The sequence below is a fragment of the Schistocerca nitens genome, chromosome 4 (genome assembly GCF_023898315.1).
Source record: "Schistocerca nitens isolate TAMUIC-IGC-003100 chromosome 4, iqSchNite1.1, whole genome shotgun sequence".
Classification (NCBI taxonomy): domain Eukaryota; kingdom Metazoa; phylum Arthropoda; class Insecta; order Orthoptera; family Acrididae; genus Schistocerca; species Schistocerca nitens.
The window spans coordinates 522,943,205-522,971,111 of record NC_064617.1 but is presented as its reverse complement, the minus strand read 5'-3'; the positions used below and the strand labels follow the sequence as shown (position 1 = coordinate 522,971,111).

The window sequence follows — 27,907 nt, the reverse complement described above, 5'->3', positions numbered from 1 at the left end:
ATGACCTCGTTGTCGACGGGACGTTAAACACTAACCACCACCACCACCACCACCATCCAACCGAATCGACCGTCTTGCCGTCCTCGCAAAGCGACGTGTGTGTCGTGTGACGCCATCGATCCCCAGCTGAGTGCGTTGTTGCCCTTCGTTGCTGGCCGACGTGTTCCTCAGTTTCGGACCGCGACCGCGAGGCGGCTCTGCGCGCGGCTGGCGCGCATGCGCAACAGTGGCGGCGTCCGGCGGCAGCAGTGCTGGCGCAGGTTAGCTGGCAGGGAGGTTGTGTTCCGCCGTCACAGTCCTGCTTCACCGCCGCGCAGCGCGCTCCGTGTCACAACATGGCCATGTGAGGTTGAGGCTGCCGACGACGGCTTCCAGCTGTAAGTCTGATGCATACTCCCCGTAAGCAGTCATTAGCGTAGCTTGGCTATAGCAACCACAGTGACGAGTTTGTGGATTGTCTTTACCTGTACGCCTAGCAGCGTTACATTCACGATCTTGAACAAACTTGCACCTGGTTGTTATAGAATGAACTATTTCAGATCCAGCTTTGTTTTTTGTGAGTGATATGCTTTAAATCATTTGCTGTTTATATTTACCTGCCTTAGCGTTATTGTGCCCATCGATTTTAACAGTGCCGTAGTCATAGAGTTTGTCAGCTCCTGTGTCTCAACAGTGGCGAAAAAGAAATGCAGTGCTATTTTCTGTTGTCAATAACTTTGAATCGTGTGATTCTTAATAGCATTTATCGCCAGAAACTAAAGAAATAACATTTACAAGTAAAATATTGATCTCGACGCTTGCCGAAAACGCTACTGTCATTGTGTGTTTACAGTTGGTCGATGTAGCGTTTTGGCGTCTTTGTGATGTACAACTTACCTAAAAAACTGACAGCTTTGTAAATATAGCTATCATTTGTTTTCACCTTTAGAAACACCGTTGTTGAGACAGTATTACGCAGCAAATATTATTTACGTGCGTCATTCCACGAGGCGATTTCTTGGAACTAAATTGTCACTTGCGTATTCGGATTATAAAAGTATTACTGCATTTCTTAAGACGCTACTTGGTAACACCTAGAATAAATCTGCTAACAATATTATAGCATTTTTGCTGAATTAAGTAACCTTTTTAGGTCTAGGAAACTTGCAAAAAACGTGTTTATAGTAACACTTCTAGAAATAGTAGCAAACACAATTCGCACAGTTTTAAGAAATTTTAGCGTTCTCCAACAATGTTCACATATACGCTATTCTATAAACGTTGCTTTTGGTAACGTCGCCCTGTTCTTGGTGTGTTTAGATGGCGAAAAATCTTCAAATAAAAGTTTACTGTGTATTAGAAAATGTCGTCCACAAACAGTAACATAGCTAAAATTTTAGCATGGAGGATCTAGAGAAAAATATTTGTGGACACTCCTTTTGGTGGATATGCAGTGAAATTCCCCAGCTTTCCCCGTCTGGCGTCTGAGGAATGCATCTCCCATGTTGACAACGATTAAAAAATATTGCGAACAAGAAATATGACAGGTGCGACGCATCAATAATTGTAATGTTCATTGCATTGTTTGATCACTGCGGTGCATCAAGACTGGAAGCATCCTCAACACGCCATGTGATTTTCTACGAACTTAAATACATAGCTCGTTTTCCACGGCATCACTGACAGAAATCCGTTTTGTACCTTAGGTCTTGTTCCGTACTGTCATTATTAAATATTAGTTTAGAATTCTGAATGAAGAGTGTTCACAACATTGAATAGTCGGTTTCATCAATGTTATTGGACAGCGGTTGACGTGAACGCTGCTACGCTTTTTGAGAGAGACATCGAAAAATTACGTGACTCATTGGCTAATTTCTACTGCCAACTGAGTAACTGAGGAAACTCGCTTGAACCAAAGGGAAGTAGGGTATGCCCTTGGCACTTTTTTTGTCTTAGGTAGAATGATATTGCTAATATCGTAACAATCATTAACGGTTTCGGCAATACATACACCACTTCAGATTCTATAATAGAAAATGCGTAGATCTATATTACAATTATTTTTTCAGTTCCGTTTGTAGTTAATGTAAAGTAAAAATCAATACGTCAATTTGATATCTATATATCAAAGGCAGTCAATAAACATACGTTATAGTACTAAATTTGAGGATAATACTAGGTAATCAAGGAATAAAAATAAACATAAAAATTACAGTGAATGAGATTTAAAAAATTCTATTCCACAATGTTTATATTTATAATAAATAATTCATAATTAGTCGTATTTTGCATAAAACTTACAATTAAAAATATATTAAGTGCGAACCAATAAATTTAAAGAATTTTTTAAGTAACAAAACCATGTTAAAAGCAACACGAGCTTTTTTTTTTAATAAAAGCGCAGGAAGAATGCAGCTCTTTATACATACTCCCAACTGCTGACGTCTTTCCATTTCCCAGTGCGAGGTATTTATTTTATTAGCTACACGCTCAGATAACGCAGGTCAGCACTGCGTTAAAAAGAATCCACAAAATATTTGTACTTTAAAAGAAAATCTCTTGCTCGTAAAAATAATGTACGGGGTGCAGTCGGATAACGTAATCGACAACCGTCAGTATTACGACAGGTGAGCACCTCGTCATTTTCAGGGCACAAATGCAACTAAAGTTCGCTGTATATGGTAAATTCAACGTTGGGCAGGCGTACACCAACTAGGAATCAAACGACGATGTATACAGAAAAGAAACACACACCGTAAATTACTAGCACCACCTCAGAATCAAAGATAACCAATGTCAATGGCTCAGTAAGTAGAATTAACTTTGTTCCTCAGTTTCAGTGAGACAGCAGGGCTTCAGCTATAATTTAAGCAAATACCTGTGCCCCGAATGAGATTTTCACTCTGCAGCAGAGTATGCACTGATACGAAATTTCATGGCAGAATAAAACTGTATGCCGGAACGAGACACGAACTCGAGACACTTGCCATTCGCAGGCAAGTGCTGTGCCATCTGAGCTACCTAAGCACAACTCACGCCCCGCCCTCACATCTTCAATTCTGCCAGTGCCTCGTTACCTATCTTCCATACTTCACAGAAGCTCTCCTGCGAACCTTCCAGAACTAAGACGAGGTACTGGCAGAATTTAAGCTGTGAGGACAGGTCGTGAGTCATGCTTGGGTAGCTCAGTTGGTAGAGCACTTGGCCGCGAAAGGCAAAGGTACAGAGTTCGAGTTTCGGTCTGGCACACAGATTTAATCTGCCAGAAAGTTTCAAATACCTCTGTCTAAAAGGTTACTTAGTAGCTTAATCCCAATGACACTATCCCAGTAACTGTAAGTATGCGCCAGAATCTGTTATGTCCCACTGGGTGACTGTTACTAAGGCAGTGTACTGCAATCACAGATATGCTCGCCTTTTGTAAGCACGCGTGATGCTTCCGTGTAATACACCGGTCTTCCATGGCCAAACAGCTGCAGGGGATACGATACACACAACCCTTCAGACTTAGGCAAAGCAAGACCATACACTGAAATGCCAAAAGTCGTGGGATACATCCTAATAGCGTGTCGGATCTCAGATTGCCCGGTGTAGTGCGGAAACTCGACATGACACGATCTCAAAAATTCACTGGAAGCCGCTGCAGAAGTACTGAGTCATGCTGCCTGTATAGACGTCCATAATTGCGAAAATGTTGCCTGTGCAAGATTTTGTTACATATATGTTCGAATGGATTCAAGTTCGCTCGAATTGTCCAGAATGGTCTTCAAACCAATCGCCCCCCCCCCCCCCCTGAGGGTCCGGGGATTAGAATAGGCCCGAGGTATTCCTGCCTGTCGTAAGAGGCGACTAAAAGGAGTCCCTCCCCCTCAAGGGGGTAGTTAGCGCCTGCGTCCGGAGACGGACGGTTCCACGACCTCTATTTGCGGTCATTTTGCTTTTTCACTTCTCGTTTCTTCCTTCCTTTGGTTGGTTCCTTTCTTTGCTCTTCTCCACCTCACTGTCTTCCTTACACTTTCCCCTGCACAATCTCCTTGCCCTCTCATTGCCTTCTTCTCCTTGCCTTCTCCTTGCCTTCTTCTCCTTGCTTTCTCATTGCCTTCTTCTCCTTGCCTTCTCTGGTCTCCGCCTCGGCGTTTGAGACAGTCTGTCCTCTCTCTCTCTCTCCCTCTCCTTTTTCCTCTTCTTCCTTCCTCCCTGTGCGCGCCTGAAGGCCGACCCACGCGTTCGCACGCGTAGCCGGTGACGGGGTAACGCGTAATTCCCCGCCCTGGGTAGACAAGTAAGGCACGCGCGTACCCCCTGGTAAAGGCCAGGCCCGGGGAGGGGTGATTGCCTGAGCTGATACCTTCTGACCATGCCGATTGGTCCCTCCGTCTGTTTCTCGGGAGGTGTGACCTGAGGTGTAAACATTCACCTAAGGCGGGAGTGCCCTCTGAGAGGGTCCCCACAAGGAAGGAGCGCGCCATCGGAGACGCTGGCAATCATGGGGGATTCCTCCGCAATGGATTCCACTCCATCTCTCTCGACTTCTGCCCAAAAACGGAAACGTGACCAGCTACCAGTGACAAAAGTACTACCGCCTGCCCCACAGTTCCTCGTCGTTTCTCGATCTGAGGACGGAAAGGATTTTTCCTCTGTCAACCCTTTCGTTATCCAGAAGGGCGTAGATGCCATAGCCGGATCTGTTAAATCTTGTACCAGGTTGCGTAACGGTACCTTATTACTCGAAACTGAGAGCGCCTTTCAGGCACAAAAACTGCTTCGGGCCACACTCCTGTACACGTTCCCTGTCCGGGTGGAGGCTCACCGAACTTTGAATTCGTCTCGTGGTGTGGTCTATACTAGATCCCTCGACGGCTTGACTGACGAGGAGATTCAATCTTTCCTCGCTGAGCAGGGCGTGACGGCTGTCCATAGGGTCATGAAAAAGGTCAACAATGACCTTGTACCGACCCGGTCACTTTTCTTGACCTTTGATAGTGTTAAGCTGCCATCGCGCATCAAGGCGGGCTACGAGGTTATTTCTGTTCGCCCCTATGTCCCGACAACTACGCGCTGCTACCAGTGTCAGCGTTTCAATCACACTCGACAGTCTTGTTCCAATGCGGCTAAATGTGTCACTTGTGGCAGGGATGCCCATGAGGGTGACTGTCCACCTCCGTCTCCTCGTTGTGTGAACTGTCAGGGTGACCATGCCGCATCCTCCCGCGACTGTCCTGTCTATAAGGAAGAACGCTGTATCCAAGAAATTCGGGTCAAAGAGAAAGTGTCTACCTCGGCTGCTCGCAAGCTATTGGCTAGTAGGAAGCCCACGCTGCTCCCAGCGGGGAAATACAGTACTGTCCTCGCCTCTCCTCGGACTACCAGGGAGGTGGCAACCCAGACATGCGATCTGACCCTCAGCACCACGGTCGTCCGTTCGGCCAGTGCTAAGATCGCGCGGTCGACGTCTCCTCTTCCTCCCATCACTCCACAGGCACCAGCCCCTTCATCAGCTTCTGCTAAGACGAAGACCCAGAAGTCAGATGCATGGGCCTTCAAGAAGGAACCGTCCCGTGCAGACTTCCTACGTACCTCGACCTCCCAGCCTTCGACCTGTACTTCCACCAAACGACCTTCCAAGAAGGCAAATAGGAAGCACAGTTCTCCTTCTCCGCCACGGCGCATTTCTTCTCCTGCGCCACCCAGCGGTTGCCGCCCCAGGCCGTCATCCGTTTCGCCTGGCCGCACCGCTGGTAGCCGAACATCTGGATCTTCACCGGCGGAGGAAGCTCCCCCTCCCGGCCATCTTTCCAAGATGGCCGATGAACCTATAGACCCAATGGACGATGACTGTCCGCCTACTGATAGCGGCGGCAGTGCTCGCTCGAAGCCAGGCCCTCAGCGGCCTTCGAGGTGACCCCTTCTTTCATCTTCCTTTTTCTTTTCTTACGATGGCACATATTCACTGGAATATTCGCAGCATTCGCTCCAACCGAGAGGACTTGAAGTTGCTGCTCCGCTTGCACCGTCCGCTCGTCGTCGCCCTCCAGGAAACGAAGCTACGCCCTTGCGATCAAATTGCCTTGGCACACTACACCTCTGTGCGTTTTGACCTACACCCTGTGGTAGGTATCCCAGCTCATGGAGGGGTTATGTTGCTGGTCCGGGATGATATTTACTACGATCCCATCACGTTGCACACCGGCCTGAAGGCAGTTGCCATCCGCATTACTCTCCCCACTTTTACATTTTCCATTTGTACCGTTTACACTCCATCGTCGTCTGCCGTTACCAGGGCAGACATGATGCAACTTATTACTCAGCTACCTGCACCATTTTTGTTAACTGGAGACTTCAATGCCCACCATCCCCTTTGGGGCTCTCCAGCATCCTGCCCGAGGGGCTCCCTGTTAGCAGACCTTTTCAACCAGCTCAATCTTGTCTGCCTCAATACTGGCGCCCCTACTTTTCTTTCGAACACATCTCACACCTATTCCCATTTAGACCTCTCTATATGTACTCCCCAACTTGCACGCCGGTTCGAGTGGTATGCACTTTCTGATACATATTCGAGCGACCACTTCCCGTGTGTTATCCATCTCCTGCAGCACACCCCCTCTCCGTGCTCATCTAGTTGGAACATCTCCAAAGCAGACTGGGGGCTCTTCTCTTCCAGGGCGACCTTTCAGGATCAAACATTCACAAGCTGCGATAGTCAGGTCGCACACCTCACGGAAGTCATTCTCACTGCTGCTGAATATTCCATCCCTCACCCTACTTCTTCTCCACGTCGCGTACCGGTCCCCTGGTGGACCGCAGCATGTAGAGACGCTTTACGTGCTCGTCGACGTGCTTTACGCACCTTTAAACGCCAGCCTACAGTGGCGAATTGTATCAATTATAAGCGATTACGTGCACAGTGTCGTCGTATTATTAAAGAAAGCAAGAAAGCCAGCTGGGCTGCTTTCACAAGCACCTTCAACAGTTTTACTCCTCCTTCTGTTGTCTGGGGTAGCCTGCGCCGGCTATCTGGCACTAGGGTCCACTCACCAGTTTCTGGCTTGACGGTCGCGAATGACGTCCTTGTGGCCCCTGAGGCTGTCTCCAATGCCTTTGGCCGCTTTTTCGCGGAGGTTTCAAGCTCCGCTCATTACCACCCTGCCTTCCTCCCCCGCAAACGGGCAGAGGAGGCTAGGCCACCTAACTTCAGCTCCTCGAATCGTGAAAGTTATAATGCCCCATTCACCATGCGGGAACTCGAAAACGCACTTGGCCGATCACGGTCCTCCGCTCCAGGGCCTGATTCTATTCGTATTCAGATGCTGAAGAAGCTTTCTCCTGCGGGTAAAGATTTTCTTCTTCGTACTTACAATCGCATCTGGATTGAGGGACATGTTCGCGCATGCTGGCGCGAGTCTATTGTTGTCCCGATTCCTAAGCCGGGGAAGGACAAGCACTTGCCTTCCAGTTATCGACCCATCTCGCTTACCAGCTGTGTCTGTAAAGTGATGGAGCGAATGGTTAACTCTCGATTGGTTTGGCTGCTCGAGTCTCGACGCCTCCTTACCAATGTACAATGTGGATTTCGTAGGCGCCGCTCTGCTGTTGACCATCTGGTTACCTTGTCGACCTTCATTATGAATAACTTCTTGCGGAGGCGCCCGACCGCGGCTGTGTTCTTTGATTTGGAGAAGGCTTAAGACACCTGTTGGAGGGCGGGCATTCTCCGCGCCATGCATACATGGGGCCTTCGCGGTCGCCTCCCTCTTTTTATTCGTTCCTTTTTAATGGATCGACAGTTCAGGGTACGTGTGGGTTCTGTCCTGTCAGACACCTTTCGCCAGGAGAATGGGGTGCCACAGGGCTCAGTTTTGAGCGTCGCTCTCTTCGCCATAGTGATCAATCCAATAATGGATTGCCTCCCAGCTGATGTATCAGGCTCCCTTTTCGTGGACGATTTTACTATCTATTGCAGCGCGCAGCGTACGTGTCTCCTGGAGCGCTGTCTTCAGCGTTCTCTTGACCGTCTTTACTCCTGGAGTGTCGCCAATGGCTCCCGTTTTTCTGCCGAGAAGACGGTCTGTATTAACTTCTGGCGCTACAAAGAGTTTCTCCCACCGTCCTTAAGACTCGGTCCCGTTGCTCTCCCATTCGTGGAGACAACAAAATTTTTAGGTCTTACATTTGACAGGAAACTTAGTTGGTCTCCACATGTGTCATATTTGGCTGCCCGTTGTACCCGTTCTCTAAATGTCCTCCGTGTTCTCAGTGGTATGTCGTGGGGAGCGGATCGAACCGTCCTACTTCGCCTATATCGGTCGATCGTCCGCTCCAAGCTGGATTATGGAAGCTTCGTATACTCCTCTGCACGGCCATCCATCTTACGCCGCCTCAACTCCATACAACATCGGGGTTTACGACTTGCGATCGGAGCGTTTTATACTAGTCCCGTCGAGAGTCTTCATGCTGACGCTGGTGAGTTGCCACTGACCTACCGGCGCGATATACTGCTTTGTCGGTATGCCTGTCGGCTACTGGCAATGCCCGACCACCCGTCTTATCGTTCCTTTTTTGATGACTCTCTCGACAGTCAATACGGGTTGTATGTCTCTGCCCTGCTACCCCCTGGAGTTCGCTTTCGTCGCCTCCTTCAACACCCTAATTTTTCACTCCCTGCAACCTTTCGAGTGGGCGAGAGCCACACGCCACCTTGGCTCCAGGCTCAGGTTCACGTCCACCTTGACCTCTGCTCGCTCCCGAAGGAGGTTACCCCCGGTTCGGTCTACCACTCCCGTTTTGTCGAACTTCGTTCGAAGTTCATTAATATGACCTTCATTTATACAGATGGCTCTAAGACCAATGACGGGGTCGGGTGTTCTTTTATTGTCGGGGCACAAAGTTTCAAATACCGGCTCCATGGCCATTGTTCGGTCTTCACAGCTGAGCTCTTTGCCCTCTACCAGGCTGTTCTTTACATCTGCCGTCACCGACATTCTGGATATATCATCTGCTCCGATTCCCTGAGCGCTATCCAGAGCTTCAGTGATCCGTACCCGGTTCACCCTTTCGTGCACCGGATCCAACGCTCTCTTCAGCAGCTGGTGGACGTCGGTTCTCCGGTTAGCTTTATGTGGATTCCTGGCCATGTCGGTATCCCCGGGAACGAAGCTGCAGATGCCGCGGCCAAGGCTGCGGTCCTCCAGCCTCGGACAGCTTCTTGTTGTGTCCCTTCGTCAGATTGTTGCAGGGTAATTTGTCGGCGCATTTTATCGTTGTGGCATGCCGATTGGGCTGCACTTACAGACAACAAGCTTCGGGCCTTAAAACCTCTTCCCGTGGCTTGGACGTCCTCCTCACGCCCTTCTCGGCGGGAGGAGGTAGTTTTGGCCCGGTTACGAATTGGACACTGCCGGTTCAGCCATCGCCATCTGCTGACGGCTGCGCCGGCGCAGTTCTGCCCATGTGGGCAATTGCTGACGGTCCGCCACATTTTAACGTCCTGTCCGGATTTTAACACCCTGCGTCTTGATCTTGGCCTGCCCTGTACTGTAGAAGCCATTTTAGCGGATGACCCACGAGCAGCTGCTCGCGTTCTTCATTTTATCAATTTGACAACCCTCTCAAAGGACATTTGATTATGCTGTTTTCTTTTTTAATCCTATGCCTGTCAGTCTGTCTTTTATCGTGTTTTCCGTTTCGTTGCTGTTTTAAACTTGTGACTCGCGATGCATTCCTAACGTAGTCTGGGCGCTAATGACCGTTGAAGTTGTGCGCCCTAAAACCACAAAAAAAAAAAAAACCAATCGCGCATAGTTGTGGCCTGATGACATGGCGCACTGTCATCGATAAAAATTCCGTCGTTGTATGGGAAGGTGAAGTAGATTAATGGCTGCAAATGGTCTCCAAGTAGCCGAACATAGCCATTTCCAGTCAATGACACGTTGAACAAGAGGATCTAATCCATTCCATGCAAACATTAGCCCAAACCGTCCTCCCCGGTAGCTGAGTGGCGACGGCACGGTACCTCAGCGTGTTCGGTCAGAGCTGTTTGGCCTCTGTAATAAAAAGAAACTGAGTGAAAGGATCAACGAACTTGAACGGATGTAATGTGACGTCCGCAACGAACAAAATGCAAAAAAAAAAAAGCCAGCCGGGGTGGCCGAGCGGTTCTAGGCGCTACAGTCTGGAACCGTGCGACCGCTACGGTCGCAGGTTCGAATCCTGCCTCGGGCATGGATGTATGTGATGTCCTTAGGTTAGTTCGGTTAAAGTAGTTCTGAGTTCTAGGGGACTTATGACCGCAAACGTTAAGTCCCACAGTGCTCAGAGCCATTTGAACCATTTTTTGCAAAAAAAAAAAGTGGTCAGCGCAACGGAATGTCAATCCTAAGATCCCGGGTTCGATTCCTGGCTTTGTCGGAGATTTTGTCCACTAAGGAACTGGGTGTTGTGCTGTCCTAATCATTTCATCCCCATCGACGCGCAAGTCGTCCAAGTGGGGTCAAATCGAAAGACTTGCACCCGACGTATGTTCTACCCGACTGAAGGCCCCAGTCACATGACATTTATTTTATTAGCCCAAACTCTTACAAGGCCGCCACCACCACCTTGCGCAGGGCCTTGTTGACGACTTGGGTCATCGCTTCGTAGGGTCTGCTCCAAACACGAACTCTTACCAGCTGAAATGGGACCCGTCTGTCCAGGTCATACGGTCACGAACCCAGGGGCCCTATTCTGTATCGTTTATACCGATCAGTGCAGAAAGTTAGCCTCGGTAGTGACGTCATTGTCGGTTCTTTATCCGAAGTTCCTATTCAGTAAGCTTCAGAGATCTGTTAACCGGTCGAGTAGATTTTTCAACAACTGCACCGAGAGGTTTTGGATTTCGGTATGGCTCTCTCGTTCGATTCAGGGTGGTTTATTTACACCTAGAATTTATTTGAAACATATTAAGCGGTTTTAGCTTTGAATTTAGTGATTGTGTAACTGAAGAATCACCAGGACGAGTCTGGCTGGAAAGTGAGTTGATAACAACTATTTTCTTTTGTTAGAAATATGGTTTGTATTGTTGTTACTGTAAATGATTATAAGTAAGTTTCGATAAACAGTCTCACAAAATACCTATTTTTACGTAATTAGGAGTTTAAAAAATCATTAACTTTCAAAAGGTCTGCTTACGTATATCACATGGGTGTTAGCTGAAATTACTAGTGACTTTGTGTACTTTTGTCGCAAATGGATTACTTATTAATTATCGAAACGCGTTTAAAACTTTCAAGTAACAAAGCAAAGGAATTTTTTGAAGCCTGGTAGAGGAAACCTTCCAAAATTTCACGCATTTACGGCTTGCGCCCGCATCATTCGGCAACGAAGTCAGCCTGCATCTCTCTACAATGGAATTGCATGGATTTAAGCGCTGCTGGGATGTGAATTGTAGTAGCTTAGTTGGTAAGGCAACGAACTGCCGTGTCGAAGATCGTAGGTTCGCAGTAAGCAATTTTTTTTTACTCTTTGTGTGTATAACACATTCTGAGGCTTCGTTAATAATCGAAGTCAAGCATTTTTCTGAAATATTCGTTCTTAATATACACGTAAGAGCACGCTTTCTCAGAAACGAGTGTCTGATTTCGTGACGTCCATATGTTTAAGAAATGAAAGATGGAATTGTTGTGAGTTAAACAACTGACGGTGACACTTATACTTTTTGTCACAAATAACTGTTTTTTTTTCTGCATACGTAGCGATTTCAGAGAGTGTAGTCAGACAGGAATCTAAGAGCACTACTTAAATTACTGCGAATGAAGCTAGCAGCAGTAGTTTTTACATTCTAGTTTTCCACGAGTATTTATCTGCGATCGAGTCCTTAACAGTATCAGAGATGAAAGATTTTGATTCGTCAGCTGCATGTTATAATCTACAACAAACGTCTGTAGCTGCACTCGTCACACGCTCTCGAAAAGGCGTTTCTTAAAATTTTGTTTCTATGAACCAAATCCTTGATATATCATATAGGGAAGAAGGCTACTTCATCATTTGAATCTCTAGGACGAGTTAAAAGCACGTTGTACGCATCTTACTCTAAAACAATTGTTGTTGTGGTCTTCAGTCCAGAGACTGGTTTGATGCAGCTCTCCATGCTACTCTATCCTGTGCAAGGTTGTTCATCTCCCAGTACCTACTGCAACCTACATCCTTCTGAATCTGCTTAGTGTATTCATCTCTTGGTCTCCCTCTACGATGTTTACCCTCCACGCTGCCCTCCAATGCTAAATTTGTGATCCCTTGATGCCTCAGATCATGTCCTACCAACCGGTCCCTTCTTCTCGTCAAGTTGTGCCACAAACTCCTCTTCTCCCCAATCCTATTCAATACCTCCTCATTAGTTATGTGATCTACCCATCTAATCTTCAGAATTCTTCTGCAGCACCACATTTCGAAAGCTTCTATTCTCCTCCTGTCCGAACTATTTATCGTCCATGTTTCACTTCCATACATGGCTACACTCCATACAAATACTTTCAGAAACGACTTCCTGACACTTAAATCTATGTTAACAAATTTCTCTTCTTCAGAAACGCTTTCCTTGCCATTGCCTGTCTACATTTTATATCCTCCCTACTAAGACCATCGTCAGTTATTTTGCTCCCCCAATAGCAAAACTCCTTTACTTCTTTAAATGTCTCATTTCCTAATCTAATTCCCTCAGCATCACCCGACTTCATTCGACTACATTCCATTATCCTCGTTTTGCTTTTGTTGATGTTCATCATATATCCTCCTTTCAAGACACTGTCCATTTTCCGTTCAACTGCTCTTCCAAGTCCTTTGCTGTCTCTGACAGAATTACAATGTCATCGGCGAACCTCAAAGTTTTTATTTCTTTTCCATGGATTTTAATACCTACTCCGAATTTTTCTTTTGTTTCCTTTACTGCTTGCTCAATATACAGATTAACATTGGGAGTGGCTACAACCCTGTCTCACTCCCTTCCCAACCACTGCTTCCCTTTCATGCCCCTCGACTCTTATAACTGCCATCTGGTTCCTGTACAAATTGTAAATAGCCTTTCGCTCCTACTTAAAACATTGCCTGCATAAGGCAAGAAGAGCAGTCGACCGAGGCGCTGCCTCATTCTCATCACTGACCCGATTCACGGTTCGTCGGCGGGCAATGCTCGTCTGATCTGTCTCATATCCATTCTGCCGAAAAATGTCAGTGTGGACTAACTCAACTGAAAAACTTTCAGGGGATGAGATGACGTGAATCAAATGAACAAAGGTACGAAGTAAATCTTCATGCTTGGCCAGACGCTGACAACTGTCAGCCTGAAGACACAGATCAGTGTAGGTTTGGCTTCCATTGAAGGACGTATCCCAACGTACCGAGATCCTTCCTCGTAACCATCAAGGAAGGGATTGCAGCCATTCTTATCCACCTACGTAGTGAAGGGAATACTAGTGTATTGAAGAGAGAAGCTCTAAAAACTGTGCAAATTCTCGTAGCCTTGAGGCGAAATAAGAAATGTTCCGTCTGCACATCTAAAAAAAACATGCAGGTTTCAAGCCGCCGACTCGCGACTTCGTTCCGCGAAATCTTCCAAAAAAAAAAAAAACTCCCAACGATAGCTCGCAAAAGGTTCCCAATCTACCTGCTCGTGGAATCAAAATAAATGGAAATAAACCCATGTCGAAACGAAACCTAGCCTCAGATAGTCGTCACGAATCCGAGGGAAGAACGCGTTGGAGACCACATTAAAACTTAATAAGATAACCGGCCAGCCAACGCTATCCCTCTGATCTCTATACAGGGAGTAACTGAACTCCCTTCACAGGCTTAGAGGACACGTTTCCTACACCAAAACAGAAAACGTCTAGTAATCACGGTCTCTAAAATGCACACCTTGAGAGCTATGAGCACTCTCGTCTCAACAAGTGCTCATAGCTATTAAGATATTTAGTTTCGAGTCTATGATTACTAGACTTTTTTCTAATTTATGGGGAAGGAACCTGTCCGCGAAGTATGCAAAGCGAATTTGGTAGTAATACGTCTGATTCCGGATGCAATGTACACACCGTGCTACTTGTGGACTAAATAGAGTAGCAAGGTACATCGTAGCACATAGTGCTGTTAACTGATCTATGGGAAACCTTTTCTTTATGGAACTTCGGAAGGCCTTATAATCCAAGGAGGGCAGCGGATATTGCAGTATACTGCGACAAGGAACTTCTCGTCAGCAGTTGTTAATCTTCCTCTGAACCCTTTTATTAGTGTCAGCACTTAGTCCCGCGCTAGGTTCCATGTGTTTCCGCAAACTGATTAGCTCGTCAGTGTCTGACCTCTTTGTCGACAGAACGTTAAAGAGTAAATTTCCAGCTTTCCGCAAGTACACAGTTCATTATTGTATGACCAGGACCACTGCGCATTTTTTGGCCTAAAGACAATGTGGGAGTGTTCACTGAATTCGAAAGCAAAATCCTACCTACAATGCGTGAAAAGTCCCATAAATAGTGATTGTACGTAATATGAATCAATGGATCATAGTCGCCCTACAGATGCATTCGACAAGAATGACGTCCAAACATAAAACGACAAAATTAATGCTGAACACATAAATTATTTTCAGATTGGTTCGTCAAAGACGCCCACAACACTGTTCCTGCTTTAGATCGTCACAGGGATGCAAAACTTATAGGTACAGAAAAAAAAACCTCGACGCGGAATTGTAAAATTACTGGATACGGGACCAGTTAATCGTGTAACTGAAACAGAAGAGCTCTCCCCTTTTCTTGCTACAGTACATTGGAGATCGTTTAAATAAAGAAGCCTCAGACACATATGCAGGAAAAGCGCAGGTTTTTATTCTTTAAGCCTAACTACAAGCGTATTCCACCGATTTAAAGCTCGTGAATGATGACGTCCCTAAACACCAATTATCTATTCTGTAGGTACCAACTTAGATTCCGCAAGCACAAGCCATGTAAAACTTGGCTTGCTCTTTTCATTCACGACATCCCATAGACAGGCTGGTACTCTATTTCTTGTTTTTCGGAAAACGATACACTTAGACGCCTCCGCCTAGAAACAAAGTGGATACAGAATATTGTGGCAGATATGCGATTGCATCGAAGACTACGTAGCTAGAAACACAGTAAGTGGTTCCTAATGGGGAGGCAGTTTGGGTGCTAACGTTGCGTCCCATATATTCCAAAAAAGTGGCAGCGATTTTACAGTTAATTACGTATACGTAAACGACCAGACAGGCCAAGTTTTGCCTCCGTATAGCTGTTGTCAGACGTTGGAGCTATACGGCTGCGTTCCGAGAAGAGGTTCAGTTTCGTTGCTTGAGAGTTTAGGATGACCAGCGCTTTGTAGAACTGATAAGACTGCTGACGTAGATGAAAAGAGGGCTCGATGCCTTTTGGTCACACGATCTGTGATCAATAACTGCTGTCAGTTAAAACGTCCCAGTATCTCAGAGTATTTGCACGTAGGTTTTGAAGGCGGAACGACCGCCTAAACCGAGCCTTGTGGAATACGCAAGCCAGACTGAGACACTCGAATATTAAAGAATTATAGTGTACCTATGAAGGATGCCCCTTACTGAATCCGCACTCGACGAATTCTTAAGTTTCTCGTCAGGCTCGTCCTTATCAATTGCGTGTAACGGAATAGAAAGAAGAGCCTAGTGTTTCTTGATCAGCTTTTTTCAGCGAGCATGAGTGATGGAAACAGTCAGTACAGAGGGAGACGTAAGAAAAAAGGCACTGCGGTCGTGTAGAACATTATTTTACGTCATAAAGCCCATGTTCCATTACGAGTAAAGAAAGCCTGCATTTCCTCCAACTTACGTATCCAATAATGGCCACCAGGAATAAATTACGGAAATTCGCATCTTCACATAGCAATACCGACAATTTTTCCTCCACACATTGTCCGCGAGTGGAGCGGTAGGAAGGGGGAAAATTTGTCAGTTGCTGCACCCTCCAGAACACTTGTTGTTTTCCGAAATACGCTTGTAGAAGTAGAGAGCAAATATAAGTGTGGCGATGTAGTTACACCCACGACCGCAGCGTCACGTAATATTATCAACGTTCGTGTTTCTGTTGATGATGCGGCGTTGTAGAACCCATCTTACCAAAGTCGTGGACAATAAAAAGCAGATATTAATCGCTGTTGCAGGTAAGATGGTCTCTTAACTCCATAATATACTTCTTGGGATCAAACTGAACAGTTATGGTTTTCTGGTTCGCTGTGAGCGAGCTATTTTTTATTACCTTTTTCATTAACAGGTATGATTCAAAGACAGTCAGCTCTCGCCCTTTAAGCTTGCAATTACTAACTTCTCACGAGGTTTTTCAAACTTATTTTCCAGAGACAAACCGAGAAAACTTCCTGTTGTTTAGTGACATTCTATATGACTGGTGTGGTAATCTTAAGACTGTAAAATTTTGGTCCTTCTTTACTAAGTCGGCGATCGTCTTTTACTTGAATCTGACTGATCTTACATTTTAGGTTTATAAGTATGTTGCTATGTTGAAGCTCCAGACGAATTTTGAGGAAATAATTTCAGCGCAAGGTAAACAACGTATTAGACAACATACGTCTGATACGTGCCGTGCGCCCTTCCTTGCCTGTGTAAGAGGCGACCAATAGGAATCTTTTTATTTGCTGATATTTTTATTTGCTGATATTTTTACCTTGATATCTTGAATATTCTTTAGTTTCCTGAATGTTTTGACTCTTTTCGGTTTTCTTAACGCTTTCTCCCTCACCTTTTTAGCTTTTTAAATTCTCGTCTCCATTTTGGATTTGATCTCCACTTTAAAATTTTACAGAAGGGCGGGCCGTTGACAGAAGGACGCCTTACTGTGATTCATTAACTTCCTGCTGTGCGCTATTGTCTTCTGCACTTACGAATCAAGTGGATCTACCTCTGCACCCGAAGTGTAGCGTGGTTGTCACTCCGTCGTGGTGGGGTTGTGACATACCCCTCGGCAGTAGCCCCCTGAAAACGCAGGGGTCGCACTGCTGATGCCTGAGCTGTAACCTCACCGTGTCAGCCAAGGAGTAGGTGCCTGTGCACTTTGGGCTACCGGGACTCCCGACAATAGGTACTGTGCCACGTGGCCTATGCCTTGGCGGGACGGCGCCCATGGGGAGAGTCTTAGATAGGAGTGAATGGCATCGAACGGATGACCCTCAATGTATGGGACAAAATCAATGATAGCAGAGCCAACGCGACTTTCTCATGAATAAGTCATTTTAACGCAAACGTTTACAATCCTATGACTTTTCCGTTTTTCACCATACCTCAAGACGAGAGCGAGGTAAAGAGAAATGGAAGTGGACAGTTTGCCGAGTTATTGGTTTGTTCAGCTGACGGCGAATTTATCGTTACGATGAAGATCGTTTCTGGGGAGGTTGCGGCAGTTGAGAAAATGAGGAATGGATCTTTGCTGATCGGAACATCGCACATCACCCAATCACAGGCACTTCAGGCCTGTATCAAGTTACAAGATATACCAGTCACCATTTCTCCTCACAGCAACCTGAGTAGAATTCAAGGTATTATCTTCCATTGCGACTTAACGCTAGAAACTGATGAATAGATGCGCACTAATTTGGCGCTTTGTGGATTCCACTTTGTTCTCCGCATGAGGAAGATACCCAAGGGTTATCAAGTGGACACTGGAACTTTTATCGTTGCCTTCGACGGCAACATTTTATCTGAGAATGTTAAGGTCATGGTTTTTAGGTGTGATTTCAGGCGTTATTTTCGTCCTCCGATGAGATGTTTTAAGTGTAAGAGGCGTTTCTGCAGCTCATACGCAAGGCAGCGTGACTCCAGTGAGGGTGTATAATCACTGACATGTAGGTAAGGTAAATGGGGAAACGTTAACTATGACGACGTTATTTCCAAATGCGTTGAAACAGGACGAATGTTTTTTTTCTTGTCTTGGTTGCCGAAGGACGAGCACCGGTAGACATTGCAAGTATATGGAAAAAGTTCTAAACTCGTGCTTGTGTCTGGTTGGTATCTGAGGCATTGGTGAAACTTATTTTGATACCGAAATACGCTAAATCTCAGTGCAGGGCAACAGAACTGCGTTAAAATTAAATCTTAACCGGAAATATGTGAGCTCGTGCTGAACGACGCGATATACAGGATACCCAGTACATCAAACAATTCGCCTGCAAAAAAGCAATCCGTTTTCAAAGAAATTGACATTCTGTTTGGATGGAAAGAAATGACTCGGATTAAAATGTTGGCCCTGAACATTGTAAATCTTTATCTTTAGCCCTGCAAACAATCACTGTACCTCAACTGTTACTTTAATTACAGAGCAAATGGACATACAGATTAACGCATCTGACTTTCTGATAAACTACGTGAAAACTTAAAAGATAGCACTTGTTTGAAATCATTTGCTAATTTAAAACCTGTGAAATTATGATACTTTTACAAATACATTGCGACATTCACCGTACCTCACAGTGGACATGACTCTTGATGATGATTAAATTCACTGGCCTAGCTGTGCACACAGAGCACTCGTCGGTTCTGCAACCTGTTACTATCGCGATAATGATGAGACTGTCAAAAATCAAATTCTATTTACCATACTTGCGAAGTGCAGTGCAAGACGGTATCTTATCACTTCTCGTAAGAATATTTCTGCAGCACATAACTCGAGATGTGCAATGAGTATACAAACACATTGATAAGGGTGAAGAATGAAAAATGAGGAACTAAATTTAACGATTGATAAGTAAGAACAAAGACTCAAAGTACAACGATACTTCATTAAGCCATAACAATAGACCGTTTCTTTAAGCTCTCACAACTAGGCAAATTAGCAAAATATTTCTTAATATCTTTATTGAGTATAATTACTTTTCTTGATACTTGTTTCAATTGCGAGACAAAACCATATCACCAAACTTCAGTCATATGCAATGTTCCAACAATAAGAAATTACAAAGTTATAAATATATTTAAGAACTTAATTAGCTTAAATTCTCCTTTGACATTATTGTACTGCTCTAATCTCATTTTCTTTACTCAAAACATATTAGTACGAAATCTTGTTTAAATAATGCTGCCTCCACTACACGCCAGGTCAGCTTCCATCCTTCTCAAACCAACTACGTAGCCAGACTGTCCAACGCACTCTCATTGTTACTCTCTTCAAAAGAAATAACCTCTAACCAACATTTGTCTCAAGAACAAACTTACAAAGAATTCTTTTTTACATCCATACTACAGATTTTGAATACATTAACCAAATTCGCAACTACATTCACATTTATGGGCAAAACTTCTTGGAAATCGTCCTAGCAAATAAGACAGCTACCTTTCAACATCCATCTGAGATTGAAGAACACATATGGGGCAGTATGTGTCTCTAACACCACCGCTGTGGAATGACGTGCAACAAGGGGTGCTGCAGCTTCATGATAACGCACGAAGTTAGGCTAACTCAAGTCTTAGACACTGGAGCATCCGACCTGATGTCTCCACGTGCGATCATCTCGCCTTCCGTCCCTGAAAAGAGGCGTTGAAGGGGCAACGATTCCTGTCGGACGAGGATTTGCGGCATGCAGTTACGGACTTCTTCACACTAGACACGATGTCCTACCAAACGCGTATACTCAACCTGGTTCGTTAGTGGGAACACTGCGTCAGTGGTCATGGCTATTTCGCCTGATTGGCATACCGATTATGGAATATACGGCCTTCGAAAGGAAACTTTTTGATCGCCCCTTACATTATCCCATCATCAAGTTATGTGACATGCTCAAGATGTTCACGACTAATCATTAAATCAGATACTATGTTTCTTTATCATTTTTATAGACGTCATCTTACATTTATCCATGTTCAGAGAGACGTGCCATTCATTGCATCAAGACGAAATTTTTTCGAAGCCTTTCCGTAGCTCGTCCCCAGCGACTAACCTTTGCTGTAGACCACAGCATCGTAAGCAGACAATCTCGCAGTGCTGCTGGTCCTGATGAACCGTTTACCTATACTGCGAATATTAGAGGTCCTGTTAAGTTTCGTTGGAGAACACCCATTGTTATTGTAGGGGCCCAACCAAATCAGGCCTTACACGTCAGTCGAGGATAGACAAGTGGAAGAGCGGTGATGGAGTCCTGTGGAGTGCTAGGGCACTAGTGAGACAACATTCAGTTAACACATTTACCTCAGAGCGCTTTACAGTCACTGTCTTCTTCTCAGGGCTGCCTAGCAGCGATTGTGCGGAGCCCTCGCTGCTCGAGGGCTCAGAGTAGCACGGCAGCGCCCGGCGAGGAACGTTAGAGTGCGGGCTGTGTCGTTGTCGGAGGCCAGTGCCGCGGTGTCCGGCGGCCGGCGCGTCGCTACAGACCGGCGAGGCTGTGGGCGTCTGTCGAGGCCTCAGCATCTCATTGAGTGAAGGTGCGCTTACGCTCAGCCCCAGAAATCTCAGTGCACCTGTTGTCAGTTGCCGAGATGGCATACGAGCCAACAGCGACAAAGGCAGCCCAAGAGGCGGTCCCAGCATAGAGCCGGTAAGGCGGTACTTGAGCTGCCCCAGTAGTGGTAACACAGGCGCCCTGCTCCCTAGTTGAACAGCTCGCTGATGGACGAATCAGTTCTTCACTCACGGAAGACAGGAGCAGCCTTCATCTTCAGTCAGTCACCGCTCTGACCAGCAGGAGCGCACCTCGCAGAGTAGCAGTTCCCTCCCCAGGCAGACAGCTGCGGAGTCGTAGGAGTGGACTCCAGGGTGGTGGCGGCGGCTGTAGACTGTTGGATTTACCAGGGCATACTGCAACAGGTAGATCTGACCTTCCATCGTTATTATTGATGCTGTTGGAGTGGCCTTAATCTGAGAGCGAGAGAAAGGCGAGGGTTTTACAATAGTCGATGACTTGATCGCGGCCCGTACTGGTCGTCGAATGTGCTCTTGTTTTCTGAGCCTGTCAGTGCTGGCTTAATGCTTACTTCAGAGCTTCAGAGCGTATTTTTACGCAAAATTTGCAGCCTGAAACACCTTACGTCATCCCTAGGTGAAGTAACTACATGTAACCCTGTTATACGAGGGTGAGTCAAATGAAAACCTTAAATATTTTTTAAATATTATTTATTGTGCAGAAGTGGTACAAAGCGGTATCACTTCTCAAAATAATCTCCCCCACGCTCAATGCAAGTCCTCCACCGCTTACAAAGTGTGTAAATTTCTTTAGAAAAAAAAGCTTTTGGTAGTCTGCGCAGCCATTCATGCATCGCGTGGCGTACCTCATCAGAACGGAACTTCTTTCCTCCCATTGCCTCTTTTAGTAGTCCAAACATACGGAAATCACTTGGTCATGAGGAATGGCGCCATTCCTTGCTCATTCTCTTCGTTTCCGGTTGGTGGAAGTGAACCCAGGTTTCGTCCCCAGTAACGATTCTTGCAAGGAAGCCATCACCTTCTCGTTCAGAGCGCCGAAGTAGTTCTTCAGGCATCAACACGTCGTTCTCTTATTTCAGGAGTCAGCTGCCGCGGCACCCATCTTGCAGACACTTTGTGAAACTGGACCACATCATGCACAATGTTGCGTGCTGACTAATTTGTAAACATGCTGCAATGTCATTCAGTGTCACTTGGCGGTTTTCCTTCGCTATGGCTTCAACTGCTGCAATGTTCTGTGGAGTCATAACTCGTTGTCCCTGACCTGGACGAGGAGCATCAACTGAAGTCATACCATTTGCGAACTACCTACTCCATTCGTAGACATGCTGCTGTGAGAAACATGCATCACCGTACTGAACCTTCATTCGTCGATGAATTTAAATAGGTTTCACACCTTCACTACGCAAAAACCGAATAACAGAACGCTGTTCTTCCCTGGTACAAGTCGCAAATGGAGCGGCCATATTTATACTATACTGTGACGGTATGTGTGCATTTGCACTTTGCTGCCACCTACAGGCCATTCTGCACTGTTTGTAGCACGCTTACCAGCTTCCAGGATAACTGCGCGAAATTGCGATTTGTTATTACAGACTCACCCTCGTAGAAGAGCGTTGTTTGCTGTCCACTGTTGTCAACGTGCTGTTCCTGACGTTCTCTTTAGCTCACTGAGACAAATAATCTGTTTAGTTCTAGTGTTGACATTGGTTACACCACCGTTGCGTACTCAGTGGATGTTATCCACTTAGTCGTACCAGCCAGTTGTAAAAAAGTTTTGTTCCTACACTTCATTACTATTGTGCTGTGCAACATTAATTTCTAGTGAACATTCGCCGTCGAATGTAACATGCTGGGTTCGTTGCCTTGCTGGAAGTGCCGAAGACATGCGAACAACACAATACCTGTTCTTGCTGGAAACCAAATTCTCGAGTTCGACTCCGTACCGTCGGCTTGGAGAATGCAGTGCTTGCTAGGCGGCTCGCCGGGTGTGTTCTCTATCCTCAGAGAGCGTTATCACATCTTCTGAAAGATAACCAAGAACAATGTCGTAATGTCCTCATCACGAATGAGGCGGGCTTTTGAGACCTATTTTCGTCGTCTGAGCGTCCGGCACACTATCGTGAATCGTTGCAAACCTGCCCAATTTGTGGACAACGCTCGATATGGCGGCGCCTGTATTCTCATCTAGGGAAGCGTCGTTGTAGAACTCACGAGAATTACAAAATAAATTTTCTCACATATAAAAATTAATGCGATCGATTGTGGTTTATTCAGACTTAAATCATTTTTAAAATCTATATCCTCATTATTTCGTTAGACTAATATTTATTACGCGTTAGTCATTGGATGCGATTGCTACACGAAGTCCTCTTGGAGGCCTTTGGTGTCTTAGGAAACAGAATAATTTTTTATTTCACCCGTCTCATTTGCATTGATCCAAAGTTCAGTTGTAGTGTTTACCGGCTTCGTGATTATACACCACATACATTGCTATTAAACGTATTCATAGAATATGGAGCCAAAAAGCACAGCAAAGTATATAGAAGGCCACAAATGCCCTCATTGTTCTTGGACAATGCGTCCGTTACTACTGACTGAGAACCAGTGTTGCCAACGGTGTAAGTTGTCTCCTGCGCCATATGGTATAAGTAACTACCGTTAATAGCAAGGCATTTGGTTTGTACCTTTCCTTCTTCGGCAGTGCGTATTTTCTGATGTCATGTACCCATGGTCGATTAGGCTGTCGTCTCGGCCCATCCATATTTCTTTGAATCAAATAGGGACCTTCCATTGTTCCTCTACCATATATTCGCCGAACCCATTTCATTTTCCTTATTGCGCCTTCCACTCCATCCTGTCCGCTGCGAAATTCGACTCAAAGGCAGCTCGAATGATGGTGGTGGATCAAATTTGCGTCAGTGTGTTGTATTCAGTTTCAAATCTTTCTGCAGTGCTTACGAAGGAAGTGAGGGCATGTAACACTGTTGATGACGATCCGTCCATTGGATGGGGATGTGAAGCACGGCGTCACCGCTGGTGCTCTTCCAGATGAGTAGGTCATGTGCTGGCACCTGCTTTCACCTTCTCCCTTCTCTTATCTTAATCATGAGCCGCCGCGCTGTACTACACCATACACGCTTCCAGTTCGCTCAGACACGTATACGATACAATTATCGCCTATCAACAAAGAAAGGGAGCACTGTGTGCGGTGGGAAAACGCACTTTCTGCTAGGCAACTAAACCCACCCCTTCAGACAACGCAGCTAACAATGCCGTAAGACATTTCACCAGAAAAATCATTTATTTTCAATGTTTTACATTTTTCCTGTGTCAAGTAGTATTTTCAGTCATGCAAAACCCATCGCTCGCTGAAGAATTTTTGGTTTTACCACTGTTTCCACAATGAAAAACCACGTCTCGGTGCTGTATATCAATATTTATAGTAGTCTCCAATGGCAGACGTTCACATTCAAACCAGTAGAACCTTCATTTCGAAATCAGGACTCCGAGCAATTTTTACTCACCTGTTAATTTCTTTTGTTGCAGTTCTAGTTGCATTAGTCAGCACTCAGCAGTGATACATTCAAATAGTAGCTAAATATTTCTTGGTGTGGCGAATAACTGGGAGCTAAATTGTTTTTCTGTGAGTGAACGAGTATTTTTATATAGTGAAAATCGAACCAAAGTAAAATATCTTGTATTCAACAAAGGCAATATACTCAAAACAGATTTCGATGAAATATAAAGTATTTTTGAATACAGTTTCCATGCACCACAGCTTGCAGTTACAAATAGATTTTCTACAATGGTAAAAATGAAGATACGATCTAGGAACTGGATGAACTCGGAGCATGGCCTGAGATGTAAATCGTCGGACACAAAACTGAATGTAAGAGAGATCATTAGGATTAACTATCCCAGTGTCTCACTACTTGGGTTAGTACAAAACCTTCAAACCACATGAATTTTATTGATTTGAACGTTAACTAATTATTGATTATGATTACTCACTTAAAAACAGGACCGGTAAATTTTGGTTATTAACTCTTGAATTTGGAAAGAGATCTGAAGTTCACGAGAGACAAAATAAAATCATCGAGCTTTACCCATGACATACTTCTGTCAGAGGACAGCAAATGAGTTAGAATTTAATCGGAATGACAGTGAAATATAGAAGTAAAAACACACACAGCCAATATAGCTAAATATAATTTTATTTTTGATCTCCAGTTTCGGCAAATCAATGTGGCTATCATCAGATCTTACGCAAACACATCCTAGTACATCTCCATCATATGTACAGTCTTTTGTGTCAAGTCGTGACACTCCATTCCAAGAACACACATCAAAAAACGATTTGCGTCACGCCGGTTCCCAGAACTCCTTAAGATAGCCGTTGACTGTGGATATTGTATCACAAACAGTCCCTTTGACTGTTCAGAGATGTCACAAAACCCGCCCTCAGATGTGTACAACCATGCATGAACAGCTCCTATTAGACGGAGGGGGTTAGACAGCCGATCAGTTAGTCATTCCACCAGGAAGGAGGTATACGGCTCGGGTTGTCTGTAGTTCAACCATGCCTAGACGGTCAATACCGCCGTTCGATCGCGTCCGCATAGTTACTTTGTGCCAGTAAGGGCTCTCAAAAAGGGAAGTGTCTAGGCGTCTCGGGGTGAACCAAAGCGATGGAGGAGATAGAGAGGAACAGAAGGTGACATGCGTCACTCAGGCCGCCCAAGGGCTACTACTGCAGTGGATGACAGCTACCTACGTATTATGGCTCGGAGGAACCCTGACACCAATGCCACCGTGTTGAATAATGCTTTTCGTGCAGCCACAGGACCTCGTGTTGAGACTCAAACTGTGCGCAATAGACTGCATGATGCGCAACTTCACTCCCGACATCCATGACGAGGTCCATCTTTGCAACCACGTCACCATGCAGCGCGGTACAGATGGGCCCAACAACATACCGAATGGACCGCTCAGGATTGGCATCACGTTCTCTTCACCGATGAGTGTCGCATATGCCTCCAACCAGACAACCCGGTCAATCTGAACGCCTTAGACACACTGTCCAGCGAGTGCAGCAAGGTGGAGGTTCTCCCGCTGGCGGTCATGAACGCGCCGTAACGGCTGTACGATACGTGAATGCCATCCTCCGACCGATAGTGTAACCATATCGACAGCATATTGGCGAGGCATTCGTCTTCATGGACGACAATTCGCGCCCCCATCGTGCATATCTTGTGGATGACTTCCTTCAGGATAACGACAAAGCTCGACTAGAGTGGCCAGCATGTTCTCCAAACATGAACCCTGTCGAACATGCCTGGGATAGATTGAAAAGGGCTGTTCATGGACGACATGGCCCACCAATTACTCTCAGGGATGCACCCCGAATCGCGTGGAGTGGGACAATCTGGACAAACAGTGCCTCGATGAACTTGTTGATAGTATGCCACAACGAATACAGGCATGCATCAATGCTAGAGGACGTGCTACTGGGTATTAGAGGTACCGGTGTGTACAGCAATGTGGACCACCACCTCTGAAAGTCTCGCTGTATGGTGGTACAGCATTCAGCGTGTGGTTTTCATGAGCAGTAAAAAGGGCGGAAATGATGTTCATGTTGATCTCTCTTCCAGTTTTCTGTACAGGTTCCCGGAACTTTTTTGATGTGTGTATTTATTGATCTTGGCGGTTAAAGTTCTTGCTTCTGCATTTAACATAAGTCTAGATCGCTCCCGCACTTGAATGATGTCAAGCATAAGGAATGGACAAGAGTTTTGAAAGTGGGATATAAGATGAACATCAACAAATGCTAAACAAGGATAATGGGTTGTAGTAGAGTTACATCGAATTAGATTAAGTTACGAGACACTAAAAGTAGTAGATGACGTTTGCTGTTTGGGTACTAAAATAAATTACGATGGCCGAAGTAGAGAGGATACAAAATATAGACTATCAGTGGCAAGAAAAGGGTTCCAAAGAATAGACATTTACTAACAACGAATGTAAATAGCGTCAGGAAATCCTTTATGCAGGCATTTGCCTGGAGTGTAGCATTGTACTTAAGAGAAACGTAATCAGGAAGTACTAAATAGAATAAGGGGGAAAAGAAATCTGTGGATAACTTGACCAGAAAAAAAGATCGGTTAATAGAACACGTTCAGAGATATCGAGGAATCGTCAGTTTGGTCAGTTTGGTCAGAGAGACAGAGGAGACAGACAGAGGTCGGGGTTAGTCCAAGCGGGTTCAGAGGGCGTGGGTTGCAGTAATTAACCGTAATGAAGGCGCTTGCACAGGATAGAGTATCATGGAGAGCGGCCTCAAACCGGTCTTCGGAGTTACGACCATCACGATAGTAAAACTTAGATTTGGTTAGGAGATAAACTGTGTTGGGTTGATGCTGATTAATTTCTCAGCTTCATGTAACAATGCACACAGTAGTGATTTGATGTATTTTATGTAACAGCTGTTAACATCGGTAAATGTGACCATGACACGCGTATGTGTCAGATGATTTTTTAGGATTTGCCATTGATGAAGCGTAATTATTTCAATTGTATAATGACCTTACAGCTGAAATTGCAGCTGTCGGTTGTACAAATAAATAAGGCGGCGTTGATGTCAGTTACAAAATTACTTGCCGATTTCTGTTCCTGTTCAAGGTTGCGGTCTCGGAAGGATCAGTAATCAGTGTTTTGTAAGCGCGGCCGACAGCGCTGACCTGATACACGTGTAACAGTAACGCGAAGTTCTCGTACCAGTGGCCCGCCTCGACTCCCCGGAAGTGAATCTAATTGTCTCTTTAGCGTGGACAGGATTACAACGCTAAAGCATTAGCTAACTTTGAACTGGCGTAGGCCACGTGTTAGCAGCTGAATGGATCTCTCTTAGTGCTTAGCGGAGCGCTCGGCTCTCCTGCGACTGCTAGTAGTCCCTTGCGCAACGAAGACAAGCTGTTTTATTTTTAGCGTTCCTAAATTGTTGTGGATTTGTGATACAATTATTTGTGATAACATAAGTTATTGCCAGTCCCGATTGCGAATACATCAAAACATCAACAAAGAAAAAACCGTCACTCATATCACCCTAAGAACAGTGCCATAGACCAATGGTGTTAGTGATTTCGTTTTGTAGAACATATTTATAATCGTCTCGGGGTAGTGTGTAAACGGAAGTTCGGCTTCACTCCTTCAATGGCAGTGCTGTACACAAGCAGGACACACAAATCCAATACAGACTATGATAGGATCACGTTTGCTTAGTTCAATTCTGTCTTTTCTCATCTCTAAAATGAGTGATAAATAACCAGTGTCCCTCGGGTACTATGTCCTTAAATTGTGTGTCGTAATGTTTTTAAGAAGTTTTGCCTGATACTAATCTGCGCCATACGGTGATCACGTATTTCATATTGCATCTTGCGGCTGCCGGCGAATTGTGGCCGACCGGCGTACACGGATAATGCTGGCCAGAGTTATGGATATAGGAG

General features: G+C 45.4%; 1 protein-coding gene across 2 annotated transcripts in view; it reads left to right on the top strand.

The window, feature by feature from the left end:
• Nucleotides 1-247: 247 nt before the first annotated feature.
• Nucleotides 248-27,907, top strand: part of LOC126253002 (uncharacterized) — a 534,651-nt gene continuing 506,991 nt past the window's right edge. The window contains exon 1 of one of the 2 annotated variants that reach the window (XM_049954038.1): nt 248-377. The gene's annotated coding sequence lies outside the window, so the exon portion shown is untranslated. The remainder of the gene's footprint in view (nt 378-27,907) is intronic. The other variant, XM_049954040.1, reaches the window with a different exon arrangement.